The 20,083-nt window shown below is 40.4% G+C and overlaps 1 long non-coding RNA gene across 5 annotated transcripts in view; it reads left to right on the plus strand.

Annotated features, from left to right (window-relative positions):
- Positions 1-20,083, plus strand: part of LOC122240901 — a 324,657-nt gene that overhangs the window by 90,000 nt on the left and 214,574 nt on the right. For all 5 annotated transcript variants that reach the window (XR_006220680.1, XR_006220678.1, XR_006220679.1 and 2 more), the window contains exon 3: positions 18,776-18,872. This is a non-coding gene — a long non-coding RNA (uncharacterized LOC122240901). The remainder of the gene's footprint in view (positions 1-18,775; positions 18,873-20,083) is intronic.

Raw genomic sequence — 20,083 nt, forward strand, 5'->3', positions numbered from 1 at the left:
TTACCTTTAGAATGTACACCATAAAGAGGTGTAGTCATAGTTTTGTGCTCAAAGAAATTTTGAATACTGATTTTCTCTGTGTGGTTACCATTTTTATATGCAGGTGAGTTAATTTGTTTCTGATTGTGTACAAGGCTTATTTTTGATTTAATATGATTTTAAATATGTAGAATACTTACATACTTCAGAAGTAAAAAAATATATACAAAAGTATAGTTTGAGAAGTTCCTGTGTTCTCTAACTTATTAACACCACCCTGTATAGACAACTGTTAGCTAATTTTTATGTAATTTGAAAAATAAGAAAATTACCTGTATATCTGCTCATCCTTCTGTATTTCTTATATGTAAGGTGTCAAACTATATAATATTTTGCACTTTGATTTTGTAACTTAGTAATATTTTCTAGAAGTCCCTCCATTTTAGTTCATGGAGATGTTGACTTTGCTATATGGCTCCATGGTTCTCCATTGCATATTATGGGCTGTTCAGCTAGCTCCCTACTGGAAGACATTTGGGTTTCCAGTCTTTGACTTTTACAAATGCCACAGCCACAATAGCCTGGTACATAGGTTGTTTCATATGTAGAGAGTTTTGTCTTCATGGTCTTTGTCATTCTATTTTTGTTCAGGTGGTCTCTGTCTTGGGGAGAAGTCCATTGTTAGGTTTCTTAGTTCAGCTTTACTTTATGGTACAAGTAAGTTCTTTTCAGATACTGATATTTTGTTGAAATCAGTTAAGACTTTAGTATTTTTGTCTCTTTTTGGTTATAAGTACAGGCAGTTCTCTCCTTTTATGCATAATATATTGAAAATTTATACAAAACTTCAATGTGGGAAAGCCAGATGATAGACTTATTTGATATAAAGGAGGTAAGAGTTCCATTCCCAGAGAGCTAAAAAAGGCTTAAGATTCCTATTTATATCTCAGCTTTTGAACACAATCGTTTATGATTTATTGCCAATATTTGGTACATGTTCTTTAATTGTGTTCTTTAACTTCACAATTAATTTAACACACAATTGACCTGCCTGAGCCCAATGAGAATCTGATTAAGGTGAAAGATTGTCTTTAGGCTGCTGAATCATTTTCATCTTTTTCTCAATTATATTATATTTGCATGGCTCATACCTCTTATCACTTGTATCAGCACTTTCACCTTTTGTTTTCTCTCATTTTATGAAATAACACAACAAAATAAAGTAAACACGTAGATAATTGCACATTTCTGGACTCAAACAGAATAATTCACTCTCGGGTAACACTACTATGTGACAGCTTGAACTGATTGGTCCAAAGCTGTTGAATGCAGTCAGAATTTGGGATACAAAAGGGGGTTTGGAGTGATAATATACAGTGTGTGGAGGTATGGACTGTTTTCAAGTCAAACATGAAAGTTGAGGCACCTCTATATTTTGTGAGAAGGTGGGAGAGGATGCATGGGCAGCTGCTGGGTCACTGCCATGTGAAAGTGAATGATAAAAATGCAGAGAAGAATGTACAGTTGGTTTTCAAATTATGACTGAGTTTGTACACTAGTTGCACTTCAAAGTTGGTTATTTGACATGAATTTCTAGTTTTCCTCCTCATGTCTCTCCCCCCGCCCCCATCTCTGCTTATCCCCAGGTTTTGCTTGAATCCTGAGAGGGCTCTGCCATTGATGACAGAGATAATATAAAACATGTGTGAATCAGAGGCATTTTGGTTGTTGGTACTACTTCTGTGCCCTACTCGCAGAATTTTTATAAGGCAAGGGGTTTTACCTCTGCATCTTAGGTATTAATCACAGCGTGTGAATGGCATCAAAATATAGAATGAGCTCAGGATGGCACTTGAAGGAATAATTCTACTGGCTTCAGAAAGCCTAGAAGGGATGGCAGGAATCACCTGCTGACTTTGCGGGGAAGTAATGTATGGTCTGAAGCAGGTAGCTCATTATGCACAGGAGAGCTTTTGAGGGTGCACAAAACAAAAGTGTGCTCCAGGATCACGATCAGGGGTCTGAGTTTTAAAAACATCAAATGAAACCAAAAGGAAGGTTCTGGAACAGGCCAAAAACAAACCTTGGGGGTGGATGTCGAATCAAAACTGGAGGCTGAAGAAGAGATAAAGACACCAACTACAAGTTTAAAACAAGGGACAGGAAAGACAGATACATGTTTTCACTCATATATGGATCTTGAGAAACTTAACAGAAGACCATGGGGAAAGGGAAGGGGAAAAAATAGTTACAGAGAGAGAGGGAGGCAAACCATAAGAGACTCTTAAATACAGAGAACAAACTGGGGTTGATGGGGGGGTCAGGGGGAGAGGGGAAAGTGGGTGATGGGTATTGAGAAGGGCACTCGTTGGGATGAGCACTGGGTGTTGTATGGAAGCAATGAACCATGGGAATCTACCCCAAAAAACCAAGAGCATACTTTACACACTGTATGTTAGCCAATTTGACAATAAATTATATTAAAAAATAATAAAACAAGGGACAAGAGAGTCAGAATGAACTGTTGTTAACAGGAGAATGCTCTGGAGGCTGTGGCTCAGAAACTGAGCCAGTTGCTCAACTCACATGCCTGTTTTTGTCGCCTTTTCCAAAGAACACTCATGCAAGGAAAGGGTGGTTAAATGAAAAAGCAAGGAGAGGAGAAGCAGACCTATGGGATGGGATGCCTATCCAGGGAGTTAAAGCAGTAGGATGCTGACTGGATGAATGTTTTGAGGAGTGTTTTTTAAATTCTGTTTGTCTGAGCTGCCTTGGTGCTTCCAGGCCAAGGGGAGTGTGCTGTCAGTGTCCTGGGTCGGTGCGAGAGTGGCAGGGGAAAAATGACCTGTGATGGGAGACCGCCACTCCCCTCTTGGCAGCAAATGTTTTCCTTTGATCTTTTTTACACAGTGGGGGGCCATGTAGGGTTTCATTTGAAAGAATGTGTCTGCTATATTAGTTTCATGTGGCTGCTGTAAAATTGTACCAAACTCGGTGGATTCAAAGAATAGAAATTAATTTTCTTATAGTCTGGAGACCAGAAGCTTGAAATCAGGGTGTCCATGGCACCACACTTTCTCCAGAGGTTTTGGGGGAGAATCCATTTCAAGGGGAGGCAGAATTCTTCCCCTACCCTTTAAGTTCTTCCAGCTGGACTAAGGATTAAATTTGCATGAAACAAGTTAACAGGAGAAAAAAACCAAAGTTTATTATGTGTACATGGAGGTCCAATAATGAAATCAAGACCTAAAGAAATGACCAAAGCAGGTGGCTTTTATATATTTTAGACAAAGAGTCAATACATTTGTGAGAGATTTACCAGATAAGGAAAACATGCTTGGGAGCTTTAATTAGTAAGGAATTAAAAACGATTTTTTGTCCTTTTTTTCTTTTTCTTTTCTCTTTCTTTTCTTTCTTTCTTTCTTTCTTTCTTTCCTTCTTTTTTCTTTCTTTCTTTCTTTCTTTCTTTCTTTCTTTCTTTCCTTCTTTTATTTTTAAATTTACATCCAAATTAGCATATAGTGCAACAATGATTTCAGGAGTAGATTCCTTAATGCCCCTTACCCATTTAGCCCCCCCCCCCACAACCCCTCCTGTAACCCTCTGTTTGTGCTCCATATTTAAGAGTCTCTTCTGTCTTGCTCCCCTCCCTGTTTTTGTATTATTTTTGTTTCCCTTCCCTTATGTTCATCTGTTTTGTCTCTTCAAGTCCTCATATGAGTGAAGTCATATATTTGTCTTTGTCTAGTTTCGCTTAGCATAATACCCTCTAGTTCCATCCACGTAGTTGCAAATGGCAAGACTTCGTTCTTTTTGATTGCTGAGTAATACTCCATTGTATACATATACCACATCTTTTTTTTTTTTTAATTTTTTTAATGTTTATTTTTTGAGACAGAGAGAGACAGAGCATGAATGTAGGAGGGTCAGAGAGAGAGGGAGACACAGAATCTGAAGCAGGCTCCAGGTTCTGAGCTGTCAGCACAGAACCCGACGCGGGGCTTGAACTCATGGACTGTGAGATCATGACCTGAGCCGAAGTCGGACGCTTAACTGACTGAGCCACCCAGGCGCCCCTACCACATCTTCTTTATCCATTCATCCATCGATGGACATTTGGGCTCTTTCCATACTTTGGCTATTGCTGATAGTGCTGCTATAAACATTGGAGTGCATGTGTCCCTTCAAAACAGCACCCCTGTATCCCTTGGATAAATACCTAGTAGTGCAATTGCAGGGTTGTAGGGTAGTTCTGATTTTTTGAGGAACCTCCATACTGTTTTCCAGAGTGGCTGCACCAGCTTGCATTCCCACCAGCAGTGCAAAAGAGATCCTCTTTCTTCACATCCTTGCCAACATCTGTTGTTGCCTGAGTTGTTAATGTGAGCCATTCTGACAGGTGTAAGGTGGTATCTCATTGTGGTTTTGATTTGTATTTCCCTGATGATGAGTGATGTTGAGCATTTCCTCATGTGTTGGTTGGCCATCTGGATGTCTTCTTTGGAGAAGTGTCTATTCATGTCGTTTGCCCATTTCTTCACTGGATTATTTGTTTTTTGGGTGTTGAGTTTGATAAATTCTTTATAGATTTTTGATACTAATCCTTTATGTAATATGTCATTTGCAAATATCTTCTCCCATTCCGTTGGTTGCCTTTTAGTTTTGTTGATTGTTTCCTTTGCTGTGCAGAAGATTTTTATTTTGATGAGGTCCTAATAGTTCATTTTTGCTTTTGTTTTCCTTGCCTCTGGAGATGTGTTGAGTAAGAAGTTGCTGTGGCCAAGATCAAAAAGGTTTTTGCCTGCTTTCTCCTTGATGGCTTCCTGTCTTACATTTAAGTCTTTCATCCATTTTGAGTTTATTTTTGTGTACGGTGTAAGAAAGTGGTCCAGGTTCATTCTTCTGCATGTTGCTGTCCAGTTTTCCCAGTGCCCAGTTCCCAGTGCTGAAGAAACTGTCTTTATTCCATTGGATATTCTTTCCTGCTTTGTCAAAGATTAGTTGCCCATATGTTTGTGGGTCCATTTCTGGGTTCTCTATTCTGTTCCATTGATCTGAGTGTCTGTTCTTGTGCCAGTACCATACTGCCTTGATGATTACAGCTTTGTAATACAGCTTGAAGTCTGGGATTGTGATGCCTCCTGCTTTGGTTTTCTTTTTCAAGATTTCTTTGGCTATTCGGGGTCTTTTCTGGTTCCATACAAATTTTATGATTATTTGTTCTAGCTCTGTGAAGAATGCTGGTGTTATTTTTATAGGGATTGCATTGAATATGTAGGTTGCTTTGGGTAGTATTGACATTTTAACAATATTTGTTCTTCCTATCCAGGAGCATGGAATATTTTTCCATTTGTTTTGTGTCTTCTTCAATTTCCTTCATAAGCTTTCTATAGTTTTCAGTGTATAGATTTTTCACCTCTTTGGTTATATTTATTCCTAGGTATTTTATGGTGTTTGGTGCAATTGTAAATGGGATCGATTCCTTGATTTCTCTTCTGTTGCTTCATTGTTGGTGTATAGGAATGCAACCGATTTCTGTGCATTGATTTCATATTCTGCAACTTTGCTGAACTCATGAATCAGTTCTAGCAGTTTTTTGGTGGAATCTTTTGCATTTTCCATATAGAGTATCATGTCATCTGCGAAGAGTGAAAGTTTAACCTCTTCCTGGCTGATTTGGATGCCTTTTATTTCTTTGTGTTGTCTGATTGCAGAGGCTGACTTCCAATACTATGTTGAATAACAGTGGCTAGAGTGGACATCCCTCTCTTGTTCCTGACCTTAGAGGGAAGGCTCTCAGTTTTTCCCCATTCAGGGGAATTGATATTAGCGTTGGGTCTTTTGTATATGGCTTTTATGATCTTGAGGTATGATCATTCTATCACTATATTCTTGAGGGTTTTTATCAAGAAAGGATGCTGTATTTTGTCAAATGCTTTCTCTGCATCTATTGAGAGGATCATATGGTTCTTGTCCTTTCTCTTACTGATGTGATGAATCACATTGATTGTTCTGCGGATTTTGAACCAGCCCTGCATCCCAGGTATAAATCCCACTTGGTCGTGGTGAATAATTTTTTTTAATGTATTGTTGAATCTGGTTGGCTAATATCTTGTTGAGAATTTTTGCATCCATGTTCATCAGGGAAATTGGTCTGTAGTTCTTTTTAGTGGGGTTTCTGTCAGGCTTTGGAATCAAGGTAATGCTTGCTTCATAGGAAGAGTTTGGAAGTTTTTCTTCCATTTATATTTTTTGGAACACCTTCAAGAGAATAGGTGTTAACTCTTCCTATAATGTTTGGTAGAATTCCCCTGGAAAGCCATCTGGCCCTGGGATCTTGTTTTTTGGGAGATTTTTGATTACTAATTCAATTTCTTTACTGGTTATGGATCTGTTCAAATTTTCTATTTCTTCCTGTTTCAGCTTTGGTAGTTCATATGTTTCTAGGAATTTGTCCATTTCTTCCAGATTGCCCATTTTATTGGTGTATAACTGTTCATAATATTCTCTTATTATTGTCTTCATTTCTGCTGTGTTGGTTGTGATCTCTCCTTTTTCATTCTTGATTTTATTTATTTGGTTCCTTTCCTTTTTCTTTTTGATCAAACTGGCTAGTGGTTTATTAATTTTGTTAATCCTTTTAAAGAACCAGCTTCTGGTTTCATTGATCTGTTCTACTGTTTTTTTGTTTTTTTTTTGGTTTCGATAGTATTAATTTCTGCTCTAATCTTTGTTATTTCCTGTCTTCTGCTGGTTTTGAGTTTCATTTGCTGTTCTTTTTCCAGCTCTTTAAGGTGTAAGGCTAGGTTGTGTATCTGAGATCTTTCTTCCTTCATTAGGAAGGCCTGGATTGCTATATATTTTCCTCTTATGACCGGCTTTCCTGCATCCCAGAGGTTTAGGGCTGTGGTGTTATCATTTTCATTGGCTTCCATAAACTTTTTAAGTTCCTCTTTAACTTCTTGGTTAACCCATTCATTTTTTAGTAGGTTGTTCTTTAGTCTCCAAGTATTTGTTACCTTTCCAAGTTTTTTCTTGTGGTTGATTTCGAGTTTCATAGCATTGTGGTCTGAAAATACACACAGTTTGATCTCAATCTTTTTATATTTGTTGAGGGCTGATTTGTGTCCCAGTATGTGGTCTATTCTGCAGAATGTTCCATGTGCACTGGAGACGAATGTATATTCCACTGCTTTAGGATGAAATGTTCTGAATATATTTGTTAAGTCCATCTGGTCCAATGTGTCATTCAAAGCCATTGTTTCCTTGTTGATTTTTTGATTAGATGATCTGTCCACTGTTGTAAGTGGGGTGTTTAAGTTCCCTACTACTATGGTATTACTGTCAATGAGTTTCTTTATGTTTGTGATTAATTGATTTATGTATTTGGTGCATAAATATTTACAATTATTAGGTCTTCTTGGTGGATAGACCCTTCAATTATGGTATAATGCCCTTCTTCATCTCTTGTTATAGTCTTTATTTTAAAGTCTAGCTTGTCTGATATAAGAATGGCTACTCTGGTTTTCTTTTGTTGACTGTTAGCATGATAGATGGTTCTCCATCCCCTTACTTTCAATCTGAAGGTGTCTTTAGGTCTAAAGTGGTCTCTTATAAACAGCATATAGATAGATCTGGTTTTCTTATCCATTCTGTTACCCTGTGTCTTTTGATTGGAGCATTTAGTCCATTGATGTTTAGAGTGAGTACTGAAAGATAGGAATTTATTGACATTATGTTGCTTGTAGAGTTGGAGTTTCTGGTGGTGTTCTCTGGTCCTCTCTAGTCTTTATTGCTTTTGGTCTTTATTTATTGTTTTTTTTTTTTTTTTCATCTTTTCTTCCCTCAGAGAGTCCCCCTTAAAATTTCTTGCAGGGCTGGTTTAGTGGTCACATCCTCCTTTAATTTTTGTTTGGGAAAGTTTTTATCTCTCCTTCTATTTAGAATGATAGCCTTGCTGGATAAAGAATTCTTGGCTGTATATTTTTCTGATTCAGCACATTGAATATATCCTGCCACTCCTTTCTGGCCTGCCAAGTTTCTGTGGCTAGGTCTGCTGCAAACCTGATCTGTCTTCCCTTGTAGGTTAAGGATTTTTTTTTTCCCTTGCTGCTTTCATGATTCTTTCCTTGCCTGAATATTTTGTGAATTTGACTATGATATGCCTTGTTTATGGTTGGTTTTTGTTGAATCTAATGAGAGTCCTCTGTGCTTCTTGGATTTTGATGTCTGTGTCTTTCCCCAGGTTAGGAAAGTTTTCTGCTATGATTTCTTCACATAACCCTTCTACCCCTATTTCTCTCTCTTCCTCTTCTGGGACCCCTATGATTCTGATGTTGTTCCTTTTTAATGAGTCACTGATTTCTCTAATTCTTAAATCATGCTCTTTTGTCTTAATCTCCCTCTTTTTTTCTGCATCATTATCCTCCATAAGTTTGTCCTCTATATCGCTAATTCTCTGTTCTACCTCATCCATCCTTGCCGCTGTGGCATCCATATGAGATTGCAGCTCAGTTACAGCATTTTTTATTTCATCCTGACTAGCTTTTACTTATTTTATCTCCGCAGAAAGGGATTCTAATCTATTTTCAACTCCAGCTAGTATTCTTATTATCATGATTCTAAATTCTGGTTCAGACATTTCTTGTACCTGTGTTGGTTAAGTCCCTGGCTGTCATTTCTTTCTGCTCTTTCTTTTGGGGTGAATTCCTTCATTTTGTCATTTTTAAGGGAGAAAAGGAATTAATGAAGTAAAAAAAATTAAAATTAAAAAAAGTATTAAAATCAAAAAATTAAAAGCAAACACACACCCCCAAAAATCGAATAAATGACGCTAGACCCTAGGTGTGTTTTGGTCTGGGTGTTGAAAGGGGCTTGATAGGTTAGAGAAAAATGGGGAAAGAAAGAAGAGAAAAAAAGGAAATCATTTGAAAATTTGAAAAAATGAATACAGTGAAATGGAATAAAATGAAACGATGGAAGTAAGATAGAATTTGAAAAAAATTACACAAAAGTGAAAAATATAGTAGAAAAAAAATTAAATATTTTTAATAAAAATTGAAAATAAAAAAGTTTTTCTCTTTCTGTATTCAAGAAAAAGAAAAGAAATGTAAAAGAGAAAAAAGAAAAAAAAAGAAAGAAAATTGAATAGATGGATTGGTGAACAGACTTAAATACAACTGAAATTACTTCATTTTCCCCTAGAAGTCAAACTGTGAAGCACTTTATAGTCCATAAACTAAGCAGGTGGACAGACTTGTGTTCCTGAAGACCGAGGTTGGCCCAGTTGGGCGGGGCTTAGTGTAACGGCTCCGTTCTCCACTAGATGGTGCTGCTTAGCTTTCTGGGGTGGATTGATGTGGGGCTTGTAGGTGCATATACGCATGCACAGGAGCGGTGAAAATGGTGTCACCCAGATACCCAGTCTCTACTATCGGAATTCTGTTCTCCTGGATCAGCAATTGCGCATCTGTCCTTCGTTTTCAGCTTCCGTCCCCACTTTTACACTGTCTGTGACCAAGTCCCAGGACGAACCTCCCTCCTGAGTTTTATCTCAGATGTGGGTGTTTTTCCGAGTCCCTTATTTCTGAGGGACTGTGGCTTTGACCCATTCTGCCCCTCTGTGGGAGGGTCTCACCGAGCAATGGCCAGGTGCCTTCTGCACCAGGAATATTCACAGGACCGTGCTGCTGCTGATGCCCAGAGACTGTGGCCAGGTGCCAGCCTGCCCCAGAAAAAGTTCACGTAATCGTGTAGCACCAGCGCTTCAGGGATTATGGCAAATCACAACACACATCTGGCACCACACTTCACCCCCAGCGACCTTGTTCCAGCACCAGTGAATGTGGTTGTTCTCCCAGGTCCACTGGGGCCTTTGCCTTTGGGGGGAGTCACACAGCTTCTACCAGGTGTCCTCCCAGCAGGGGATCCAACTCTCCACATGTGGCCCAAAAACCTCTGGACTTCACTCTGCTCCTGGGGATTCGCCCTTCTCACCAGAGCACTGCCAAGTATCAGGCTGCAGAGTTTCAGACTCTGCATCCCCCCGCCCCCACCCCGGTTTATAGAGTCTTAATGGAATTTAAACCCTCTCCTTTTTAGTTCAGTCCCTGTGGCTGTTTCCACTTTCCCACTTTCTCTCCAGCTGCTTTTGGCGGGTGCTTTTCCTGTCTCCCCCCCCCCCCCGCCGCCGTCTCTGTCCTCTCTCTACACGCAAAAGCACCTCCCTGCTCTCTGCGGCTTCTCTCTCCCCAAGTTCCCTTCTCCATGCTGCGTATCTGCTAAATTCTGTGGTTCAGGTTGTCCAGATTGTTGTGTTAGTCCTTAGATCAGTTTTCTAGGTGTGCAGGATGGTTTAGTGTTGGTCTGGCTGTATTTCATGGACCCAAGACACACAAAAAATTTCCATGCTGTTCTGCCATCATGGCTCCTCCCTTTTCCTCCAAAAAAAATTTTTTTTAACGTTTATTCATTTTTGAGAGACAGAGAGAGACAGAGGGCAAGTTGGGGAGGGGCAGAGAGAGAGGGAGACACAGAATCCAAAGCAGGCTCCAGGCTCTGAGCTGTCAGCGTGGAGTCTGATGTGGGGCTCAAACTCCTGACCCGTAAGATCATGACCTGAGCCGAAGTCAGGTGCTTATCTGACTGAGCCATTCAGGCATCCCAGTAAGGAGTTTTTTTTTTTTAAATGTTTATTTATTTTGAGAGAGACTGAGGGGGAGAGAGAGAGAGAGAGAGAGAGAGAGAGAGAGAGAGAGAGAATCTCAAGCAGGCCTCATGCTGTCTGTGTGGAGCCCGATGTGGGGCTCGTTCCTATGAACTGTGAGATCATCACCTGAGCAGAAATCAAGAATCGGACCCTTAACTGACTGAGCCACCCAGGTGCCCCTTTAATTAGTAAGGAATTCTATGTGGAATTTGGACTGAGGTAGAAGATCAGTAAAAAGTGACAACATTTGTTTTTATAGCTTTCATGGCTTTAAAGTTCTCTCTGGTGATAAGATGTCTTTTTACTTTGGTATAGGGAGGATATTTTTCATATGGGAGATTTGCTTCCTGCTTTCAGGGGGACAGAGGAAGGGCTGGGTGTCCTTGCACTGGCTGTTTCTCAAGGAGCTTTTTAAAAACAATAATCAGTATCCTTGAGTGGCACATTTTGGGGAAGCCTTCCCTTAGCCCCTACGTGTTCCTGGTCTTCCTGGATTTCTGGTTGCCTTTGGCATTCCTTGGCTTGTGGCAGCACCTTTCTCTGCTTCATCTTCTCACCACATTATCTGTGAATGTGTTTCTAGTCTCTTTCTGCCTCTCTTTATAAGGACACTTGAGATGACATTTAGGGCTTATAGGGATAATCCAGGATAGTCTCTTGATTTCAAAATCTTTACATTAATAAAAGATCAGTTTAACATAATTAACTTAATAATAGCTGAAAGGACTCTTTAGTAAAGTTTCTTTCCAAATAAGGTCACATTCATGTGTTCTGTGGATTAGGATGTGGACTGGACATACCTCTTTGGAGGCCACTATGCAGCCCCTACATGCTGCTAAAGAAGTTTAAAAACTTCTGATCTTAAATGATGAATGTGAAAAATGTTAAAAAAAAAAAAAAAAAAGGAAAGGTCCTCAATCTTTGGGGTTCTCTGCTAGAGGTAGAGAAAGACACTTATGCCACAATTTGATGTTTAAATATTAGGTAGATACAACAGAACTGGAAGGTGATTTGAGCGGCACAGAAGGGTAGCATGCACATGTGCTGGTTGCCTGCCTGAGACCCTTGGCATTGTTAGGGCTCCATCAGTGGAGACTCAACTTGCTCACTTTCACTCACAGCCCCTTTCCTTGTGTCTCAATACTGCATGTTGATGATTTTGAAGGAGGATCAGGTGGGGCTCAACCTGGATGTGGCATGGTTCTCTAACAAAACCCAGGCTTTATGGAAAGGGTAAAGGGAGTAGTTAATTATGAACTTACCCCTAGGTACACATACCTAGTGTGTAAACTCAAGCATGGCATTTATAACAAAGGTGTATGTGATATAGTTAGTGGGATCTGATCTTATTCCTCATTCAGGCTGCCCACCACAGTGGGCCACTTTGGAAAATGATATACAGCACATACCTCAAAACTCCCCTGGCTAAGGGGTGAGAAAGCTGGAGTGTGTACACTGCATGACTACTAGACATTGGGGTGGGTTGTTGGGTGGGTGTGGGTGGGGGCTGCAGGAAGGCTTTCATTCCTAGGCTCCTCTAGTCTGGAAAGATGGCTGGAAATCAAGCTGGCTTGTACAGACATGATGAGAGGAGTGGAGGGTTGAGCACCAACAACATTGGTCAGAAGGTACTGGACCCACCAGGAAAGGGTAGTGAAGCTGACTGAGAAACCGAGAGAAGAGCTTTGGGGTCTCAGAAGGAAAGTACTTTGGGAGACTTGGAGGTTTCCTGACTTGGGTGGAGCATTTTAGATAAGGGGCCCTCCAACTTCCCTCACAAAGACCATCCTGGCTTGGCTGCTACGGCTCCTGTTGTTTTCTTTTCAGAAGCTCGTGAGTCACGTGCTTGGGCTTCTCCACTGTCAGCTACATGAGTATATATCTATTTGTACTGCTACTAGGCAATTGGCTTTGGAGAGAGGGGTGGTAGGAGTTGGGGTGTAGAGGCAGGAGGAGTTAATAATTTGGACTGGAAAATAGGAGGAGCATGGAATAAGAGCCATCTGTGATTCCTTACTTTCCTTATTGCCTCACATTCAACACCCCAGCAATATTTATATCCCAAATCTGGTGACCTCTTGGCACCTCCTTTCCTCCCCACTAGGCCTGGTGGCCGTCATCTCTCACGTGGACCATTGTAATTGCCTTGTAACCACTCTTCTGCCTCTATCCTTGCCCTCTATTCTCCATGCAGCAGGCTGAGTGTGTATCTTGGGCATGTTACTGTCCTGCCTAGAACCTTAGAAAGCCTTCCTTTTCCACAGAGTAGGCAAGCCAGAGACTGGTCCATGACCAACGAGCCCCATGTAGCTGGGCATCTGGCTGGCAGCTACCTAGCTGATTTGTTTTCCTAGCTGTCTTTTTCTCCTTTATTCTGCTTGATGATTTGGGAACATGCCAGTCTTTTTTCTCCACTGTCCTTGTGTTGCTGTTTCTTCTGCTTGGAAAGTTTTTCCACCAGAATTATATGGCTCCCTCATTCCCTCTTTCTGTCTTCTTAGGACTTCACTCCAGTGTTCCCTCCTTCCTAACCTCCCCATCTGCTCATTACTCTGTCCCTTTGCTTTTTTTTTTTTTTTTGGTTTTTTACTTCAAAGCCCTGTGGAAATAATCTAAGACCACCCAAATGAGACCAAGAAAAGGCTACTTATTGAGAGCTTTCTATAGTAAGAAAGTCAGCCACCATCCTTTGCATTTGGCAGAGACTCAAAGGCAGGCAGAGGAGTGGGAAAGCATCATAGTGGAAAAAGGGTCTCACTGGAAGCTTATTGTCCTAGGGCTTATTGTAGATGGGCTAACTAGAAGTAGGGCCTTCTATGTGATTTGTCAGGGGTATATTTTTGGTTTTCCCTGGCTGGTCCTAATTTGGGACCAAGGGTAAAAGTTAGGGAAGCTGCCAGTTATTAATCAAGTCTTGGCCGATTGTCACAAGGGTTATTGTTTGGATTCCTGGACTATTGCTAGAGATTGTGGTCTGGCTTCGTACAAATCTGACTTACAGAAGGCTGGCTTCCTGGGTTGGTTTCCTGGGCAGGTGGCTGCAGGTTGCAGGTCAGAATTCTATTTTTATATATAACCTGGCCATCAGCCTTTTGTATATTTAGTCCCTCAGCACTTTTGCCGAATGGAATACATATTTATTTTTCTAGTTATTGCCTGTCCCACAAGAGAAGGGAAGCTTGGTAAGGACAGGGATGTATTCCTGTTACTGTTACATCTCTAGCTCCTCAAACTGTACCAAGCACATGGTGGGTGCTCAGTAAATACGTATTGAATGAAGGAGTGATGATACCTGATCGTTCCTCTATTTCAGTTTCTAGAAACAAAACCATTTGGGTGAAGCTTTTGCTTTGTATCTTTTTCTCTCTTAATGGGCTGATTGCCTCTCTGGCATTTTGGTCCAGGCCAACCACCATCTGGAGGTACTTGGGGAAAAGGCCCATGTGAACAACCCTGAGTTCTGGATTTAGGGGAACAAATTCAGGTATCTGTAGGAGGTAGGCAGGTTAAAGGATGAACTAGCCTGGTGGGGCAGGAATGACAGAGAACAAGAAGCATGTGTCTTGTGGAAATATGGCTGCTTCACCTCAGCACTTACCAGTTTTAACAGGTCCAGAATACAGGCCTCCTGTTTATGGCGTTTTATGTGAATACTTCTATTATTTACATGTTAGCCACCACTACAAGACTATGTATTGAGACAGGGAAGAAGGTGGGAAAAACAAAGTGTTTTGGGGGACTGCATTCAGTCCTTGGGTGGCCAGGCTTGGCTCTGGTCTAGGTTGCCTACTCAGGTCCTCTCTGGAGGTCTCTTTAGGTCTCCCTCTCCTGCTTGGCCTGATCTTCCTCAAGATCGAGACTGGATGCTCGTGGAAAGACAGGGGGTATGAACCTCCAAGCTTCAGCCATTGGACCCTGAGAACTGGGTTTCTGCGTATGGTGTTGCCTTCCAAATGCTTTTCTTCATCAAGAGTCCTCGGTGGATTTGAGAAGGGTGATTGCATGAGGCCATTTTGGCACCAAGCTGATTGTGTAGTGTAGCTGCAGGAGCCATCTCCCTGATTAGAACTGAGATTCTCAAGCCAGATGAATTAATAATGAGGTGACAGGGAAAAGGAGAGGCTCTTACACTGCTCTTGTTTATGTTAAGAGAAGTTTTAGGTGCTTTGAGTATGGAAAAACAAGAAGAATATTTCTCTAAACATTAAATAAAACGGATTAGAACCTGGATTAATTAAGCTCCTTCTCCCAGAGTATGACTGACCCTTCAGGAAAATCCTTTTCCTAAGCACCATTCATTACACTTTGCACAGGATTAAAAGATAAAGATTCTGGGTAATTCAGATTATAAAGTGGAAGAAGAAAGGGACCACGGAAGAGTTAGTTACTGGATGTTATCTTCACAGTTATCACTTAAGAGCCCAACAAAAATTATGTTTAAATTGAATTTTTTTTTCCCTGGTTCCACTTCCAAGAAAACACCAAACTGCAAGCCACCTAGGTTGATATTATTTAAGAGCTATTATCCTTGATTAAGTCTAAGCACAACAAAAAAGCTATCCGGTTTCTTCAGAAATGGGAGATAAAGTGTATTTTGTTAAGGTTAGAATTTTGCCAAATTTTGTGGTGGTAGCAAACCCCATATTTATTTGAAATTGCTTAAAATTGTATCCCCCCTGCCCCAGCCCTGATTGAGCTAATTAGAACCCACAGGGAATTATGTGGGTAATGGTGGTGTGGGGGAAAAATAAATATGCAATGTAATTAGCGCCTGCTCTTTTTCTTCGAGATGCAATCTGGGAGCTCATGGGCTTGTGAAAACCTTAGAACAATAGGAACCATTGATACTCAGGCTGCTAGGGGAGTCCATAATTATGATATAATATCTTGCCAGCTTCTTGCATGCGTGAAGGTAGAATGGAATATGAGTAAATAAAAACCGGCAATTTTCTCCATCCATAATTCTTTATATTAATGGCATATTTTCTCTATTTTCTTCCTCTTTTTTTCCAAAGAAGATAGAAACTTTGCTTACTTGAACATTTTATGTACTATGAAGGACTTCATCTCCATGGGAATAAATAGGGTTTGCAGTCAGTTAAATGGAAGGTTTTCTCAATGTTGTTAGAAGTTGAAGAAAGCTATTCCACAATGCCTTCTGCCTATCACAGGCAGATTTTCTTGACTTTGCTTGCTACTGTTGTGTAAGCTCATGCTAGGTGGTAACTTGAATTTTGTCGTTTATCCCTTAATTTGTTTGAACTATACTCAAACTGGGCTGACTTCATGGGCATATGACCTATGAAGTCTCTTACGGTTGCATTTAAAGCTAACATTATACAGTATAAAGATGAATAACATTCTGGGGCACCTGGGTGGCTCAGTTGGTTAAGCATCTCACTTTGGCTCAGGTCATGATCTCACGGTTCCTAGGTTCAAGCCCCATGTCCGGCTCTGTGCTGACAGCTCAGAGCCTGGAGCCTGCTTTGGATTCTGTGTCTCCTTCTTTCTCTGTCCCTCTCCTACTCATGCTCTCTCTCCAAAATAAATAAGCATTAAAAAAATTAAAATTATATAAAAAAAGATGATGAACAATATTCTTGCTAATAACTTAAATGTTTAATTTTTCTTTCTTTCTTTTATTTTTTTAATGTTTTATTTTATTTTTGAGACAGAGAGAGACAGAGCATGAGCGGGGGAGGGTTAGAGAGAGAGGGAGACACAGAATCCGAAGCAGGCTCCAGGCTCTGAGCTGTCAGCACAGAGCCCGACGCGGGGCTCGAACTCACAGACGGTGAGATCGTGACCTGAGCCGAAGTCGGAAGCTCAACCGACTGAGCCACATAGGCGCCCCTAATTTTTCTTTATTTAGAGTAACATGAAATGGCAAATAAAAGACACCATGACAAGTGAAGGGAGAGACCACAATGGAAAAAGCACCTTTAACATCACTTCTTTCCCTTAGCTTTTTAAACAAAGGGCCCTGAATTTGCATTTTGCTCCAGGCAAAATTATGTAGCTGGCTCTCTATCCAGGCACAGATAAATTGAATTTCAAGATTTAACTCACTCAGTCAACAATTCTTTACTGAGCATTTAACTCAGCACGCTGCAATTCCAGGTGTTGGGGATACAAAGATAATGAAGGGGGTTGTGTCTGCTTCCTGGGCTTTACCACCTCATTTCAGAAGACATACATGCAGTCAAGTCTTGTCGATCCATATGGAATTATGAGACCCAAATCTGGGAGTGGATGTGAATTCCCACTTGTGCCTGGTGATGGGAGGGTCATGAAAGAATTTGTAGAGGTGCTATTTCAGATTGTATCTGAGTGTTCAAACTTGTAAGACACTTAAGAAACACTCTTTCTGAAGACAAAACCAAATAATTAGAATGATCACTGCAGAAACTGGAGTCTTTCTCATCTTTTACTCCAACCTCATAGATTATGAGGAAGATCCTTTATTCAACTCTGAGGTCGTGACTGTATTCTGCTTATAAGTGTCAAAAGTAGGACTGAAATTTAGGTCATCTGACTTAAATTTTATTTTAATTGAGGTATAGTTGGCATATAGTGTTACATTAGTTTTAGGTGTATGGCATAGTGATTCCACAAGTCTATACATTATGATGTGCTCACCGCAATTGTAGCTACCATCTGTCACCACATGGTGCTATTATAATTACCATTGACTACATTCCCTAAGAAGTACTTTTTATACTCATTGATGTCAAATTCTTTTCCATTGCATTCCAATGATCTATTCCACCTCAATCTTTAACTTGACAACTGTTCTTTCCTGTTACTGATATTAAGAAATTAGGAAGTGATGTAATATTTTGCAGATTTTATTTTTTTCTTTTTTGCTTTATACCACAACTGAAGCATGGGGTCTTTTAAAGAGAAAATTTTTGCGTTGCACTTAAATTAGAGTTTGTTCTATAAAAATCAGCTTCTCCCTACCCACCATCACCCTGAGTAAGGAATAGCTGTGTTTTGGAGCCAGATTCTGGTATGGAAGAAATCAGTCTTGCAGTCAGGTCTGGGTAGCATCTGAGTCTCTGTTTGAAGAGCCATATGCTTGTGGAACTCTGATTAGCTTCCTTGATCCTTAGTTTCCTCATCTGTACAATGGGGATAGTACCAGTTGCTTCACAGTGATATTGGAGGGCTTAATGGAATGGGTTTGTAGAGGACCCAAGAGAAACTGGTTGCTTACTGAATGTTATTTGCTTCTCTGAAAGACACTTTTTTCCATCTTCTTCCCACTTCTTTTAAGGCATTTGCCTCATAAAATTGCTCATTATATACATGGCTATTTTAGCAGTGTTGGTTCCTTGTGAAATTTCTGTTGCTTTTAACCTATTAACATAAATATATAAGGAGAAAAACATGACTCTTCAATTTCAACATTTTCTTTCTGTGTTCACTTTCTATCTCAGTGATGAGATCCTAGAATACTAAGAATTTTGGCAGAGGTATCAGAGTCAATGCGAATAATTTTTAAATGATAAGGCACTTTGGAGATCATCATAATAGCTGACATTTCAAGAATGCTTTGTCCTGGGCAAGGTACCACTCTGAGCACTTTACACGCATTAATTTGGTTATATCTTATAAAAAGTCTCTGAGTGAAGTCTGTTGTTCTTTCCATTTCACAGATAAGGAACAGAAGCAAGAAGTGAAGTAGCTTATCCAGGGTCACCTTGGCTGGTCCAGGACCCATACCCTAAGCATTATCCTAAACTGCCTTAATTATGATATATTCCAGACTCCCAGTTGTACAGATGTTTCAGATCTGCAAAGAATAATTGACTTACCCATGGTCATCTAGCAGCTTAAAGGCAGGGATAGGACTGGAACCCCAGGATCCTGAACACTGGGATCCTGACTCCCCAGTGCAAGGGATCCTACTCCCCCAGAACACTGGGATCCTACTCCCCCCAGAATTACTGGCAGGATAGGCTTAGAAGAGGCTCAAACTGGGAATCAGCTGAGCTAGATTTCTATTCCTGTGCCTTTCATTAAAGATGTATGATTTTTTATAATTCGTTCCTTTAACAGTAATTGCTATGTTTTGTCTTTCAGGAACCTGGGCAGCAAGAGATAAGCCAATATATCTGCCTGTAGAGCCTACAGTTAAAAATAATTATAGAGAACATGGTGATGCTTCAGAAACTGTCAGGTGATACAATATTTTCAAATCATACTTTTTAATGTTATTCACTTGTTGTTTGGAGGAAATATCTATCTACTGGTGGAACAGAGAAAAGAGGGGGAAAGAAAAGCCAAACATTGTTCACTTGTTTCTTTCATGGAAAGTACTTGACCATTATCATATAAAGGTAGACACAGATAAAATTTGGATTGTAGGTTAACCAAAATTATTTATTGACTATGCTTATTCTTTTCCAAAAAACAATTTGGTGTGTGCAATGCAATTAGTAAACCAGTTTAGCAATTATAATGTGGCCTTAAGGATGAAGAGGAAGCAAAGATACCAGAAGTACGGGTCTATGCTGTTGCTGTGGCTCAACAGAACCTTGTGTCTGAGCTTCCTGGCCATCATTCTTACTCATCAGAAAGGAATACTGCTGTGACGCTTACAGGAGGCAAAGTTTATTTGAATGAAATTCAAAAAGCAGTTTTTGCCAAAGAGCATGATATGGGCAATATTAACTAGTAACAGGACAGCTCCTACATTAATAGTCAAAGTCCTCCAGAGAAACAGAACCAACAGGAGACCTCCCTCTCCCTTTCTGTCTCCCTCCCTCTCCCTTCCTCCCTTGGTCCTCCCTCCCCTCCTGTCCCATCTCTACCTCTGTCAAATTTATTTTAAGGAATTGGCTCATGTGATTATGGAGGCTGACAAGTCCCAGATCTGCAATCAGCATGCTGGAGACCCAGAAGAGCTGGTGGTGTAGTTGGGGTTTGAGTTTGAGGCCTGAGAGCCAGGAGAGCTGATGGTGTGAGTTCCAGCCCAAGTTTGAAGGCAGGAGATTTATGTCCCAGCTCTGGTGATGGTCAGAGAGGGAGAGAGAGGATTCTCCTTTACTCAGCCCTTTCTGTTCTATTCATGCCCCCAGTGGGATTGGATGAGGCTCATCCACACTGGAGAGGGTGTTCTGTTTTACTTAATCTAATGATTCGAATGCTAATCTTATCTAGGAACACCCTCACAGACACACCCAGAATAATGTTCAACCAAATACCTGGGCACCTTATAGCCTAGTCAAGGTGACATAAAGTTAACCACCACAATCTCCCTCTTTTTCAAACATAATCTTCTGTTGTTCTCTAATTCAGACACAGATTTGAATCAGGAATTCACACTAGTAAAAATCTATATTAAATCAGGAGTTCAAGTTTGTAATTTACTTATGAACAGTCAGTGAG

This window comes from Panthera tigris, chromosome C1 (assembly GCF_018350195.1).
Source record: "Panthera tigris isolate Pti1 chromosome C1, P.tigris_Pti1_mat1.1, whole genome shotgun sequence".
Lineage (NCBI taxonomy): Eukaryota > Metazoa > Chordata > Mammalia > Carnivora > Felidae > Panthera > Panthera tigris.